At 36.5% G+C, this 16,945-nt stretch overlaps 1 protein-coding gene across 5 annotated transcripts in view; it reads right to left on the bottom strand.

Moving 5' to 3' along the window:
* rut (adenylate cyclase rutabaga) overlaps positions 1-16,945 on the bottom strand; it is a 681,419-nt gene that overhangs the window by 400,639 nt on the left and 263,835 nt on the right. The window lies entirely within an intron of this gene.

Genomic DNA, 16,945 nt, shown 5'->3' with positions numbered 1-16,945 from the left:
TCACAGTCATGGCTGGTGCAATTGCCACGATTTCTTCACGAATCGCTGTCTTCAGTTCGTCCAGTGTATGTGATCGATGTTTACAAACTTACGCCTTCAAATGGTCCCAAAGAAAGAAGTCGCAGGGCGCGAGATCTTACCGTAGCCTCGGACAATCTCAGTGCAATAGAATTTCGTCCAGGTGATTTCTTCTTTAATGTTGAACCTGTGATACGAAATGAAGCCACCCACCGCAAAATTGTATTCAGAGTTGGAATACTAGCGTGACATCCGATGTCGAAATGAGTCCTGAGTGGCGATCACAGACTCTTCATTTTTCAAAAATGTCTCTACGATGAAAGCACGTTGTACACCAGACCAACACCATGTTCTCAACTGAAACTGCATTCTATGGCTGACCCAACAGTCGTGGTCCCCCTCACTATATCTCTCTCCTCGTTGCGTATCGATAGTTTGAAATCCATCCGTTCTTTCTGACGCACCCTTTATATACTCATTTTTATTCTTATCACCCAGTACATCACTCAGTGCATAGCAGAGTGGCTGGTGACGGCACATAGCGACTTGTTGCACTCAAGGCACGTGCCCCGGAATAAACAAGGAAACGAGCGGCAATTCGTTTTGTGCAATAACTGCACCGCTCCTCCGCATAATGAATCTTGTTACTTCATCTACAATGGAGGAGAAATATCAAAGTTTAGCCAACCTACTAAAAAGAAATATATCTCTAGGATAAAAATGAAGACAGATGAAACAAACCTAGGAGTGCTTGATGTTGAAAGACACCTCAAAGGGTGGGGCGAGGGCAGGGGTTAAAAATAGCACACGGGCCACACAAACGAGCCGACGAAGGTAGCGGGTCTATCTAATGCTTCATTCCGAATCAAACTCACTGATTTTGTATCTACGGTGGCTGCCCAACACTTAGGCGGTCCGGGTTCGAGCCCCGGTAAAGCTCAATAATTTACAAGCCTAATAGCATTTGTATGAAAAGAGTCCATAATCGTACCTATCTTTAAGAAGGGGGGGAAAGACTAACTATAGTAACTATAGTAACTACAGATGTATCTAAAATTCCAAAAACATTTCCTAAAATTTCATAAAGATACAATAAATCTTTGTACCAAATATCATATGCTTACCTTTAGTAATAAGCCTGTAATGTAATTACAAACATCCACAAAATTTGTATGCCTGAGAAGTCGACGCAAACTTGCTCTCTCCAAACATAAAAGCTCACTGAATCAACTACAACAGTCACACAAAGCGTAGGTGTATGTTTCTGGAAACTGGACAACATATGCAATCCCTTGGTGGAAATTTGGATCTCGTAATACCATTGGTTAGTTCACAAAAGAGCAAAGATCACGAAATAACCACTCCCACGAAATTACCAATGTTTACCCTATAATGGCTTGGTATTACATAAATCTACATATTTTGGGGTTTTATTCATTTCTACTTCACTAAAAGGAAAGAAAAAAACTTCTGCTGTGGAAGTTTACAATTTGAAATACACAGATTAAAAAAAAAACCTCTTTACTTACCCAAAAAGGGATATAATTGTTCTGCACACGTCTTAACAAGCCGTTCCCTTGCAATATGCAACCTTACCCACCCTCTGCCTAATCCTTCCAGGGAAAACCCGTGTCAAGTCTGACATGATACTTTCAGGTTATTGCTTGACCTCTTTACTTTAAATTTAGTACACCTATTCGGAAATGGGATTTTCCGAGCAATTAGAAAGTATGGTTCTCGGCTGGAATATTCCTACCCTTCTGAATGAGACAGGAATGTCACTTTTCAAACAACAGTTTGTAAATGCCTATAGTTTGAGGTTTTAATAGGTACTTTGTTTCTTACCGGGAGCAGCTAAAATGCATGTGTCCCACATCTCCTCTTATTTTCTCCCAATCCAGTAAAGCGAAACAGTGCCTGCAGTACTGTTGTGTCATTCATTTCACTCAGTTCTCTAGTTTTAGTACCTACAGTATAAAGTGCAAGTGAGTTTATCTACTGCTTTTAACTAACTAAAATGTCCCCTGTATCTTCAACCCTAACGACAAAAATAAAATCAAGCATTGCGATGGACGAAGCTTTCACTACAGATGGAAAAATAGTAATGTGTCAAGTGTGCGGTAAAAAAGTCGGGTGCTCTATGAAATCACAACTGGAGAGTCTTACCTATCCTATACCTGCCAGATATTGGTATTAAATATTTTTATGGTTTTACATATTTTGGTACATAGTCAGCTTATTGTTCTTACATAAATATGTACATATTTCACACATAAAAATCCGGTCCCTATTTATATTGCTAATTCTTTCATTTGTTGCAGGAAAGAAGGATTCATATGACTAGTACTGTACATGAATTTATTGTTTTCCGTCTTTTTCACCACCATCACAATAACAACAACCCAGCAGCTGCAGCTGTAATCTTCATGTATCAAGCTAAAGTACCTGTTTTACCCAAGTCCTATGAACTTTACGGGTAAACACTGTATTAAAACTGACAGGTATCAGAACTGTACTTATGATGACGTATAGTCGCCGTTTGAGTCAACATAAAACAACAAAATTAAGCGGGACACACAGTACATCCAATAGAAAGAAGGATTCCTTCTTGGTATCCACAAAGCACCGTGAGGAGTCACTGAACCAGCGTTTCTAATTTGTTCATAATTTTAATTTTAGACATACAGCAACGGGTTTCCATGGTGACGACAGTCCGTTGTTTGGAAATGACTCAGGGCGTGTTATTCTTGGTGTCGTGGGGAAGGAAACCCCTCGGACGTAAGCAATTTGTGAAGTATAAATATCCTCCACTAGGTGCGCCAGCAAGCATGAATTCAGGCAAGAAATGCCACGGTATTCCAATAAAGGTACACCGTTCGAACCTCTGGGACTGCATATGGGAAAAAAGTTATGCCTCAAAGGGATAAATCATTGAAGATGAAATCTATGGTGGACAGGCAATTGCAACAAAGCTTCGTGACATCATCACTGTAACGATTTCCGGTACCCAATGTGTATTTCGCATCTGACCAGCTACTTCAGATGGAAACAGATTAACAGATAAATAGACGAAGATCACAAGATCTTCTTGAAAATACGACAATGCCACAGTGGCTCTGTGCTAAAGTATAGAATCCCAGATTCGATACCCGACAAAATGAATAACCCTGAATCACTCTGCTCGACCTGGTCTTGATATAGTTTAGGTTTTCAGGGGCTTAAGGGACAAGGATCATGTTATGTGACAGAACTCATGGACATGGCTGAGCAAGTGGCATCACAATGGGTGAAATGTGATTGTGGTTGAGAAAAGAAGATGGAAATTAAGAAGGTAAATAACATGAAGGAGATGAAAAAATAGGCTAGCTACAATCTAACATGGAATATAAGATCAAACGACGTGGATTAAGAAAGCTATGTCAGCAGAGAATATGCTGGTGATGAAGAAAAGAATATATACGGTGAAGAAAGAGATGGATGATGAAGAAAGAGATGCTGAAAGGAATATATACAACAATGAAGAAAATGTTGCTCAGTACTAAGAAAAAGATGCACTGATGAAAAAGTGCTCGTCATGAAGAAAAGGATGCCGAGTACTAAGAAAAAGATGAATTGTGGAGGAAAAAGATGAGTAAGAAAGAAAAAACGCAATGACAAAGGAAAAAATGCTCATCGTGAAGAAACACATGCCGAATACTAAGGAAAAGATGCACTGATTGAAAAATGTTCATCATGAAGAAAAAGATGCTCACTACTAAGAAAAAGATGCACGATGAAAAATCCTCATCATGAAGAAAAAGATGCCGAGTACTAAGAAGATAAATTGATGAAAAAGATGAGTAAGAAGGAAAAAATGCAAAAATGTTCATCATGAAGAAAAAGATACACAGTAGTACTAATAAAAATATACAGTGATGAAAAATCCTCATAATGAAGAAAAAGATTCAGAGCACTAAGAAAAAGATGCACTGATGAAAAATGCTCATCATGAAGAAAAAGATGCTCACTACTAAGAAAAAGATGCACGATGAAAAATCCTCATCATGAAGAAAAAGATGCCGAGTACTAAGAAGATAAATTGATGAAAAAGATGAGTAAGAAGGAAAAAATGCAAAAATGCTCATCATGAAGAAAAAGATACACAGTAGTACTAATAAAAATATGCAGTGATGAAAAATCCTCATAATGAAGAAACAGATGCCGAATACTAAGGAAAAGATGCACTGATGAAAAATGCTCATCATGAAGAAAAAGATGCTCAATACTAAGAAAAAGATGCACGATGAAAAATCCTCATCATGAAGAAAAAGATGCCGAGTACTAAGAAGATAAATTGATGAAAAAGATGAGTAAGAAGGAAAAAAATGCAAAAATGTTCATCATGAAGAAAAAGATACACCGTACTAAGAAAAAAGATGAACTGATGAAAAAATGAGAAGGAAAAAATGGACTCATGAAAAATGCTCGCTGCAAAGAAAAGATGAGTGAGAAGGAAAAATGCACTGACTAATGAAGAAATGCAAAAATGCTCATCAAGAAGAAAAAGATGAAGAGTACTAAGAAAAAAGATGAACAAATAAAAAAATTATAAAATAAAATGGGGTGAAGAATAAAAATGGTATTACGAATGAAAATATAAGTAATGAAAAATACACTGAAGAAGGAAAAAGTGAAAAAAATGCTCAACATGAAAAAGATGCTAAACTAAGAAAAAGATGAACTGATGAAGAAAAAAATATTCTGATGAAGAAAAATGCTCGTTATGAAGAAAAGGATGCTGAGTAAGAAGAAAAAAGGTGCACTGATGAAGAAAGAAAACCACATAATGCTAAGTACTAACAAAAAGAGATGAACTGTTGAATACAAAATTGTATAAGTAAGAAAGAGAAAGATTCATTGATAAAGAAAAGAAAGCATATAATGAAGGAAAAGATGCCAAGCAGGCCTACTAAGAAAAAGATGTACTGATAAATCGTGAAAGAACATAATGAAGACAAAATATGCTGAGAGAAAAGCTGGAAAAGGATTCACATGATGGAAAAGATACCGATGATGAAAGGCAAATGTAAGCTTGTATTCCTTGCCGTACGAATCCTTGCGGTCAAAGACAGTTGCCAAGGTATCCATACACTGGTGGCCATAATTGTGGAAACTTTTTGTTTTTGTACTGAATTATTAAAACATCTGCATTGATTCACAGATTTCTACAATTGAAAATGTTACTCATGACTGATTCGTTAATTACGGGGTTATAATAAGGGTATTATATTAAATCCTGAATATTTTAACGATAAATAATCATTTCTATGTGGGAAATTATGTTCTTGTCGTTTAGAAGATTTCCTTTGATCTTTCAATGCTAATCGACAAATCTGCTCACATCTCTTGGACTTTATAATCTTTTCGCTGTAAGAAAAATCCTAATGTAAACAATAGCACGTGACTGAAGTGAGGCTTCATTGGCCGCTATTTGGCGCCATAGATTCTCAGTACGTGTTCCCGCCTACTCTTGTACATTCTGTTTCATGTTAAACATTTCCCGTTACTCGTCAAATAGGCCTAACCTCACTACTATGCATTCATTTGTTTAGGAAACATTTACTTTATAATTACTACAATTAAATTATTTTTAAGTCTTATGTCTTCACAATGGATATTTGAGGATACAGAAGCCATACTTCAATACTAGCTTACGTGGACAATAAACTACGAGCTCAAGTGACGCCAGCTTGTTACAAGAACAGACTACCTCGGTATTACTGTTGGTATTCATCCGCGTTCATAGTACATAACAAAATATAAAAGTAGCTTTTCTTTTACATAGCGTTTTACATATTAGTGAAGTTAAATGTTTCATCGTATTTAACAACTAGAATTCAATTTTTTATTTTCAAATAATACAAGATTGTGGTTTCCAAATACGAACTATATTTTCCTGCGTCATGTGAGTGTTTCGACTGGGAGCCAATCACGGGTGTGACAGCCACGTGCTTATGTTTACATTAGGATTTTTCTTACAGCGAAAACAGTATAGGTTTTCTACCAGTCCTAAGTGTTCCTTTACAAGATTTTATGGATTTGTACTTCTGCCATACCTTCTGGATGCCAGACACTGTGGCACCATTACCAAGTTTTCTTGCAATTTCCTTGATTGTGTAGCCTTCTTTTCGAAGCGTGGCTGCTCCAGAAGATGTTCAGTCCTTTCATGGATCCATTGTGATAAAATGATCAATAAAGTTTGTTGTAAAGCAATCAGATGTTAACCTAACGAAATCTTAAGTCAGACAAATGATAGAAACACACTAATAATAATTTGCGTAGTCGCGTATTGATCTTATGGCCGGTTTCACCAACCTTCGTTATCATTATAACGTCTCGTTAAATAATTTAATGACACGTTAGTCAGTTTTTGTGTTTCACCAAGTATCATTATTGCTAACGCATCTTTAAATTCATCGTTAATTTGTTAGGACCTATTCGTCGCGTTAAAACAGTAACGATGCGTTAAGAAGTCAACAACATGGCGGACGTAATTATTCGATGATGAAGTTCTTTATTTAGAACTTCAACATAACGACGAACTTATATGTTGTAAGAACACTCGGAATAATCATTTTGAAGATTTAAGTGATAAAGAATTCCACGAAAGCTACACATTAAGGAAATAAGTAGTAAGAATGTTCTAGAAGAAACTGAATACCAGTATACTGTATAGGTTAGAATACGACAGATAGAAATCACCCACTTAACGCCTCTTCAACAGATTCTTCTCGTTTTAAAATAATGTTGCGGGAAGTTTTGAAATAGTAATTGATGATATGAACGGGGTATCAAAAGCTGTATTGTCTAGATATGTGAATAAATTATCAGACGTACTACCAACATTACAATAGTCATTATTTCTATCGGCCTAATAAGCTTATAGCTAAATTTTATGTTGTCATAGACAACATAGATTGTGTACATGTTCCAATCGTATATCCTAGCAGTAATATAGCCAAAAGATTCTGCAATAGAAGATCCTATTTTTCCTTCAATATTCAAACAATTTCATAGGCCTATGTAACGCTCCGCATAGAAAAATTGTGGTTAAACTAGCGCTGAGGTAGTTCCCTTCGTACTCTGCTTATACACCTTGCACATACGAATCTGTGACAGGTTATGTTTGATTAGTTTAATTTTTTGTTATGCCTTGCATATACGATCAACTGATTACCACAAAAAAATCCCTTATAAGTTCAACGATTTTCACTTCTACCTCAGCGCTAGTTTATTGAAATTGTAATAGGTTAGAATACGACAGATAGGAATCACCCACTTAACGCCTCTCCAACAGATTCTTCTCGGTTTAAGATAATGTTACGGTCTACACGGATAGCACAACATTGCAAAGGAGGATGCCTTTTAAATGAAAAGGGTGCAAAGAGATTTTCTTTTAGGAGACAATGGATACCCCTTAAAATCTAATTTAATGACATCTCTCCTGAATCCTGTCACACAAGCATGGCAAAATTGTTACAGGGTACTAATAAATCTGCATGAAATACAGTGGAAAAGTAGTATGCAATTTATGGAAGAGGCGATTTCCCGTCCTAAATTTAGGCCTAATATAACTGCTTAGAATGCTTTGTATATAATTAATTGTGGCATCAATTTTTAAGCTGTCGACCTTGTAGTCCGCTAAATTTTCTCAGATTTCCTTTAGAAGCTACAATTTAACTGCTCTACATTCCTATTATTTATATTTGGAAGCAGCTGTCTTTTTTTTTTTTTTTAATTGCGGTATGACAACATACTGTATTTAGGAAGATGTTCTTAAAATTACTGCCTATTACCCGTTTGCCTATGATTGTTTCCTCATGCCAAACAAAGTCAGCCATGATCATATGTAACTAATGAAATTCGCGATTTCGAAGCCATGGTCGTATGAAAAACAAAACATGCAAGATACAAGTACAAAATCCCCTCGTTAGTAAACGCCTGTTAATTTTAAAGATACGAGGCTTGGTGAAATAGTCAACTTTTAAAGATTCCGTTAAAATTAAACGATCCATTTGTTGACAAGTCGTTTGTGCTGATTTAAAGAAGCTTGGTGAAACCGGCCATTAGTCTTTTTGTGCAAAGTTCTACGTGGTAGCGTTCACAGACTTTACTACACAATTCATACGCATGCTTGGGTTGGGTCGTGGTACGTCTTGTTGGTATAGATTAGGTGGTGGAAGCCGTGGATTGCGAGTCTAGTCACGACGTGCCGCATTTCGAAATTTGGGGTCTGTCATGGCTCCGGTGCCGTAGAATTCAGGCCATACTTCTTCTCTTTTCCTCTCCATGATCTTCATTTGGTTTCCAAAAGCCTTGGTGTGTTGCAACAAATACCGAAGTTTGATGTCTTCTATTAGGAAAGGTTCTCTAGCTAGGAGATATACCAATCGTGATCTACAGTACTTAACAAAAGTTTAAGACCATGAGCAAATTTCATATAATTATTTCCTGGTCCTATATTTTTGTTTCTATTTCCCTCATGAATATTTTGTCAATTATTTGGACTGTGAGACATCTATCGACGCAAAGAAAGTAAAATTATGACATTTAGTTTTCGAGTTATGATTTTAATGAAATATTTTGTTACTGTAGAAAATGCTACATTTATAATTACGGAATAATTTATTCATGCTAAACCAACATGTTTATTGTAGTGATGATTTTTTTCAAGCAATTTGAGAAGTGTGAGAACACATTGGCACCAGAAAGAAAAATTTAAAAAATTTTATTTTCGTTTTATAATTTTTTGCATATTTTTCCAAAATAAGGAAAATAATAGTAGAAATAACGTTAAGTAAAGGCATTCATAGCTTCACTGTGGAATAAGCTAACGTAACCGGACCTACGCCAATCGAAAGTACGTGATTTCATACTTTCGATTGGCGTAGGTCCGGTTACGTTAGCTTATTCCACAGTGAAGCTATGAATGCCTTTACTTAACGTTATTTCTACTATTATTTTCCTTATTTTGGAAAAATATGCAAAAAATTATAAAACGAAAATAAATTTTTTTAAATTTTTCTTTCTGGTACCACTGTGTTCTCACACTTCTCAAATTGCTTGAAAAAAATCATCACTACAATAAACATGTTGGTTTAGCATGAATAAATTATTCCGTAATTATAAATGTAGCATTTTTTACAGTAACAAAATATTTCATTAAAATCATAACTCGAAAACTAAATGTCATAATTTTACTTTCTTTGCGTCGATAGATATCTCACAGTCCAAATAATTGACAAAATATTCATGAGGGAAATAGAAACAAAAATATAGGACCAGAAAATAATTATATGAAATGTGCTCATGGTCTTAAACTTTTGTTAAGTACTGTAGTTGCTTTTGATAGTCCAAGTGCTCTTTTTAGATATGTTGATTTTACCTTTTCTAATGCATTTAAGTTACTTTCTGTCAGATGATTCCATATAACCTCAATTCCGTAGCATAGTATCGGCATGATTTTGGCCTTGAATATGTTTAGGGCTGTTTCTAGGCTGAGTTGTCGTATATTTTTTATGTCGTGCATTGCCATTACTGCTTGGGCTGTCCTCTCTGTCACGTGTTTTGTGAACATTTGGCGGTTAGCTGCAATGTCATTACGAGATTTTGATTTTTTCCCCTCTGATGCTGATTTCAGCAGCTGCGGGTGCTTTGCCCCCATTTCTAAATACCATCATTTCCGTCTTTGGTATGTTTATGTGCAACTCGTGTTTAGTGCTACATTCGTATATTTTTTCTATTGTTTCTTGGAGCTTCTGTATCTCAGTTGATCCGACGACTATATCATCTGCATATGCATAAATGTGTATGTCTTCTTCTTTCTCTGGGATACGTAGGACTTCTTCAGTGGCTAGGATGTAGAGCATGGGACTCATTGTGTCTCCCTGTAGAACCCCGTTCGATTGCGTTATAGGATTGAGATGGACAGATTGTCTGATATTGTTATTACGTTGTATTTGATGATTGACCTGATTATTCTTGTCCAGACATTTTCTTTCCCTGCTGTTTCTTCCAGTTTTCGAATTACTTGGTCTCTTTGTAGCAGCTCGAAAGCCTTGGTAAAATCGATTAAGACTGTGTAGAACATCAGTTTTTTTCTGTAGGGCTTCGTCGATGTTATTTAGTAGTAATTGTACTGCTGTCATTGTTGATCTTCCGGATCTGAAGCCCATTTGCGGTTCTGGAAGGTGACTGTCTATGCAGTCTTTTATTTTGTCTGTCACAATACTGCAGGAAGATGTTTCTCTTCATTTACATGTGATGTGATGACCAAGACTTCCAAATGTGGCATATTAAGTTCTACCATATCCAAACCTAGTCTACTAGTACTTAGCAATGGAAAGAATTCAGCCAGGAACACAGCTGCATCATGCAAAGCACTTCAAGTTGTAACAAAACCCTTGAAGGTTCCAATCCCTTTCTGGTCTAGGTCCCAGCCCTCTCGTTTCCAGCGAGTGGATGGATCTGCACATTCTGGAAATCGCCTGCAAGTATACACCCTGCATTACAATAAAAGGCGCATCTTCCTAATACGTAACCAAGGAAACCTCACGCGGAGGAAGGAAGGCGGACACGCGTAGCAACGCAAGAGCGTCTAACAATGTCTACTCAACTATTTCACTGCAATTAATATGTAAGTCCTCGATGTAAACCGAACGTGCCTAAACTATTACATTAGCTGCGTGCGGCGATATTCCCAGGCAGAGAACCTAGCAACGGATTCGTGCCCGTGACAAGGTTGCCATAGCAACGCCATCTTGCCATTCAGGCATTCTGCGTGTAAAAATGTATTATTAATACAGGGACATCATTTTATTTTTACTAACATTTCTAATATTAACCTGGCTATACTTTTGGATCAACGATTAAGAACCGGAAACACCGTTTGCTACCTCCTTCCACGACTGGAGTTCGATGATACTGGCGTAAAATACAAACAAATCACTTTACTAGGTATAGGAGGGAAGAAAAGCAGTTCATCCATTTACGTAAACTAGGATATATCGCGATTTTGAGTTTGATAATTTTCATTGGGGTTTTGTTTAATCAAAATACAGTACAGTATTAACAATGAGTGTTTTTACTCACGAACTGAGCTGTCCATGTGGACGTATTCATTATGCAGTGTATATTATACTGTCTACAGCACATTAGCGTACAATATAGAGAAAGAAGTTAAATTGAAAAATAACCATAATATGGATATTTAAACACATTTTGGAAAATGGCGGCCGTTCATTTCGATACAGGCTTCAGTTCTAATGTGCATATTATCGCACTATAGACTATTGTACCTAATCCCAATTACCAGGTTCGTCCTTCGTACTAGTAACTCATGTTGGAATAATTCTGTACCTACTCTATAAAAGAGTACCTTACGTACTGTAAATTCAATCTTCACTTCTGCCCGATCCGAAAAGATAAAATTACTCAGACATGCTATCTACTGTCCGTCCAAGTGGTTACGTCGCAGCGTCGTAGAAAGGGAGAAAATCACGTGACAGCTAATTACTTAACGAGGCCCTTTTATTTAAGTTATTTTAAACAATTGCATGGGTATAATATTACGTAGACGTCCAATTCCTAACAGAAATTAATGTTCTCAGAAAAGAGCTAAGACAGCCCAGCAACTAGCATTTACAGAGAGGCGAATAGAAGCAGGTGGGGGAAACCGGTATGCGACGTAGGCAAATGGAAAATGATACAATATTGAAAGCTCTTTCGTCACTGGAAAACGCGAACATATTTTTGGAACGTACTGTTTATTATGACCGTAAGGCTACTATGGCTGTATATGCGGTCTTGGATCAGTGTGGAGGACGGTTGAACTTCATTAGTAGAAGGGGTGGGAGTGAAGTACATTCAAAAACTCAGGTACAAAAAAAATTGAAGTAAAAATAAAATGATGTCCCTGTATTAACAACATGTTGGCTTCCAGATCTGCAGATCCGGAGTTCGATTTCCTGGCTCGACACCCAGGAAACTTTCCTTCTTCAAGGAAAATTCCCATGAGCCGAGCCCGAGAATCGAACCTGGGACCTGCAGATCTGGAAATCAGCACGCTGAACACCTGAAAAACTGTTGCAACATAAATATGTAAGCAGAAAATAAATAAATATAAAGTAGACTTAATGTGGGACACTGAATTGCGTGTGTCAGTCTAGAGCTGGACGTATTTCTCAAACCAGCCCCTTGCCAGTGGGGCGGAGGCCCATTCGCGTTCATTTCGCTCGGAGCCGTTTTATATGTCCATTAAAACGCGAACGGCTTTGAATGTTGGTTAAATTATGAAGCAAGATCGAAACCATGGCAACCGGCATGGAGGACAAATGACTATCAGCCTGGGAAAGACTCGAGAAATAATGTGGAACGGTTTTATAACTACATTTCTTGTATTGCTGTTGGACATAGAAGCTAGGATTTTTTTAAAATTATTCTAACATTTTACACAACGGTTTACTTTATCCTCACGGCAGCGAGAGAGTTCTGCAACGGTTCGTGTTCAAAATACTGCTACTCCTATTATTAAAATATCAGGGATTCCTGTATTCTAGACATTAATTTTATATGAAAATTATAAGAATTCTGATTTTTTCCTTATTCACTGCGATGGATTTTCTGTTTCCGCCCATTTATTTTATTTTATTTTAGTAGGTTATTTTACGACGCTTTATCAACATCTTAGGTTATTTAGCGTCTGAATGAGATGAAGGTGATAATGCCGGTGAAATGAGTCCGGGGTCCAGCACCGTAAGTTACCCAGCATTTGCTCATATTGGGTTGAGGGAAAAAGAAACCTCAACCAGGTAACTTGCCCCGACCGGGAATCGAACCCGGACCACCTGGTTTTGCGGCCAGACGCGCTGACCGTTACTCCACAGGTGTGGACTTCCGCCTATTTAACACGAGGTCTGGTGACATACTGGACACCAGATTTAGTTTAGGCCTATTATCGTGAAACAAAATAAGAAAATCTCTCAGGCCGATTTCGAGTTTATCGCCATTTTGTATCTATTTCAAATAACGGCCCATAACGTAGATAGGCTACTGAATATGAACAAAAACCAACCGTAGTTCAGTTAAACTTGAGCAGAAATCGAGAAAGGTTTCTTCTGTTCTAAGACACTAGTAGTCCTGGGTTCGTTAGAAGCAGCAGATTTCTGGTCGAAATAGAGACAAAATCAGGAACTTCATTAAGAATCGTGATATCACACTTGGCTGTCTCAAGGCTACCTTCACCGCGTCGTGCACTTCCTCCCACTCTCTTGGGCGGCCACTACAGTCACTCCTTGACACCCTGACCTTTCTCCTTTTTAGGAGTCTTCATAATAGGAATTCATCTCCGAATCGCTAACTAGTTTGAAACGAATTGATTGACGCCTTAAATGATTTATTATGCGGAAAGGCTGTATTGTAGCGCGCAGCGGGCGCTTTTCAGGCGCGTCCAAAGGAATAAATTATCTTCAGTCTCTAATTTTGACACAACTAGCAATTACTTGTTGGAAATATCTGGGTAATGTAGTTTCTCATGATATTTTGACGCTATAGGGCTGTGGGAAGAATCTATGTGGGCTCGAAGGCATTTGGCTACTTGTCTCACTTCGTTTTTCTCAGTTCCATTGAAGAAAGCTAAAGAAATATTGAGACTATTAGTAATTTGATATACAGGGTGTAACAATAACTATTCATAATTTTCTGACGTGATAGAGGATATTAAAGTAAACATGTTTTTCTTAATAAAGTAGGTAGTGTCCGGAAATGCTTCGTATAAAAGACAGAGCTGATCACTCACATTATGGCTGCATTTATGTTTCAGCTGTTCTTGTTACCATGGAAACAATAACTGAAGTTAGTTTGTTGCTTTATATCATAAAATAACGTCTATGAGATCTGTTTATTTAATTGCGTGGTCCAATTGCATCTCTCGTACCTTTTCCCTTCCTGAAGCCAAACTGCTCTTCCATCTCAGAATATAAACTTCGATTCAGTATTCACAGAAGAATCTTCGCCGAGTGCGATAATAGACTGATAGTCCTGAACCCGTTACATTTCTTGGCATTATTTCTCTTTGATATTGGAACCATAATCTTATTTATTTATTTTATTTGATTATTTGATTTGATTTATTTATCTATTTATTTCATTTATTTATTTGATTTATTTATGCATTTATTTATTTTATTTATTTTTTTGATTTAATTAATTAATTAATTTATTTATTTATTCATTCGGTTGATTTATTTATTTGATTGATTGATTGATTGACTTATTTATTTGATTTATTTATTTACTTATTTATTTACTTAGTCATTTACTTATTTATTCATTTGATTGATTGATTTATTTATTTGATTTATTTCTTTATTTGATTTATTTATTTATTTACTTAGTTACTTACTTAGTTATTTATTTATTTATTTGATTTATTTGATTAATTGTTTTATTTATTTGATTTATTTGATTGATTGATTGACTTATTTATTTGAGTTATTTGATTAATTAATTTATTTGATTTATTTGATTGATTGATTGATTGACTCATTTATTTGATTTATTTGATTGATTTATTTATTCACTTATTCATTTACTTATTTATTCATTTGATTGATTGATTGATTGATTTATTTATATGATTTATTTCTTTATTTCATTTATTTAGTTATTTAGTTATTTATTTATTTGATTGATTGTTTTATTTATTTATTTGATTTATTTGATTGATTGGCTTATTTATATGATTTATTTGATTGATTGATTTACTTATTTATTCATTTACTTATTTATTCATTTGGTTGATTTATTTATTTGATTGATTGATTTTTATTTATTTATTTATTTATTCATTCATTCATTCTGGTGTAGTTAACGCCATCAGGCCTTCTCTTCCACAACACCTTTAATTCGAAGATATCCCATTCTGACATAAATAACCAGTACATTAAAGATGAGTACATATAGAGTGTCAAAAAATTAGTTTCCTCACTAATCTTGCAATGTATTGAAAATGTTCAAAGTATTGAAATATGAATGTAGGAAATAAAGTGCGATTCCTAAAACTGAAGGCATTTTGACAGCATATCGCCGCCACGGGCTATTACTTCACTATATTCTCCTGACATCTGAAATTACTTTCGAGTATCGAACACGGAAAGTCCTAAATGGAGATACTGGGTCGGCCCTGACTGGATCAAGACGCCAGGACTGTAAGACTGCGTACGGCTGAACCCCTCGCCAGTCTCTCTCAACTCACGTTGTCGGTTCAGAGGCTAACTCCCAGGGACGCACATGGTTGGACATGGTCCCTTTGCCTCGCGGTACGGTGAGCTCCTGCATGGGTGAGTTCCACTGGACCGTTCTGGGCTAATACGTATAAAGGCGAATACACAGATTAGCGTATCCATGGCTACGCCTGCAGTGTTGCAGAATTTTCTTGTTTTGTGATCAGCATTTGTTTTTTATCGACCTTGTCTCTTTTTTTTTTTCATTCACAACTGGGCGCTCTCATGAACTTGACTGTGTGAAAACCTCCTTTGTGCATTATCTTGAAGTAATGCGAGGGAAAACGTATTACACGAAAATTAACAGCGGTCTTGTAACCCAGTTCTCCATCTGCGTGTATTTTTATACCACGTCAGCGCTGTGCGAAGAGAACAAACCATGCGTTGCTCAGTTAAGACTGATCTGTTTGGGAAGACGTAAAATAAATACGCTATAAAATTATACCAGAAGTTATTTTAGTTCCAGTATAATGTTAAAATACGGGAGCTTTTTTATCATTCTACTAACAAAAGACGTCAGATTGTAGCTTAGCAACTACTGAATAAAAAAAAAAGACGTTCACTTTTAGGCAACGAGAGAAATGTGTGTTGTGGTTTGTGAAGTTGGAAAGTGTAACTTCAGTTGAACGTCGTTTTAACCACAGAGACAACTATGTCGCACAAAAATTACCAACGTTACCTGAATTTTACCTCTACCGCACGCAACGTGTTCAGGCATTACGCGATGTGGATCTGCAGAAACGGGTCACATGTTTTTCATACCATACCTGTGACGGGAAAACAACATGGCCATGGGTGTTCCACTAGGATGGCACAACACGTCATTGATGAAACGAATCCTACAAATTTTCCAGACCTGACGCAACCCGATTTCTTTGTTTGGGGTTTTGTGAAGAATGATTTCTATGTACAGCAGCCCAGAGATATTGGTGATCTCAAAGCAAAGATTGTCTCAACTTTTGGAAAGCCTATCCTTGAGATGTTACGTCACACACGGGAGAAATAAACCTCACGATATGAACTGTTTTGTGTACTCAGTGGTAGCTCGTTGGGGTCTAAGGCCCGTAACACACTTGAGTTTTCGCTAGCGAGAAATGTGTTGCGAGAAAGAGGCGAAGAGCCTTCCTCCACACACTTGGCGAGTTCTCGATCACACCTCGCTATGATCAGCTATGCACTGCCTTCATGTAGAAAGCATTTTTCTTATTATAGTAATCACTTGGGGGAAATATTATAGGTTATGTATTTACGTATATTGTCGTACTTAAATATATAACCTGTAAGTATATTGAATTACGTACGACTGCTATGTTGAATCTGAGTATTCAGATGATGAGGAAATGGAGTTACATGAACATATTTTGTTAATGAAAAGAAAAAGTAGGCCTAAAATTAAAGCCAGAAATATCCGAAAATCACATTGTATCTTACGAAAATAAGGACGAGTTTTGGACACTGCTTTCGATTTGAATGATGATACGTTTAGGCGTTATTTCAGGTTGAATGGACCACAGTTCTTTTTTTGCCATTCATGATATGACAGAGAATTCTTTGGTATGTTCTGATTAAAATTACGTAAACTGTTAAGACATATAGATACATTATTT

Source organism: Periplaneta americana, chromosome 6 (assembly GCF_040183065.1).
Source record: "Periplaneta americana isolate PAMFEO1 chromosome 6, P.americana_PAMFEO1_priV1, whole genome shotgun sequence".
NCBI lineage: Eukaryota > Metazoa > Arthropoda > Insecta > Blattodea > Blattidae > Periplaneta > Periplaneta americana.
This window is presented reverse-complemented; position numbering and strand designations above follow the sequence as displayed.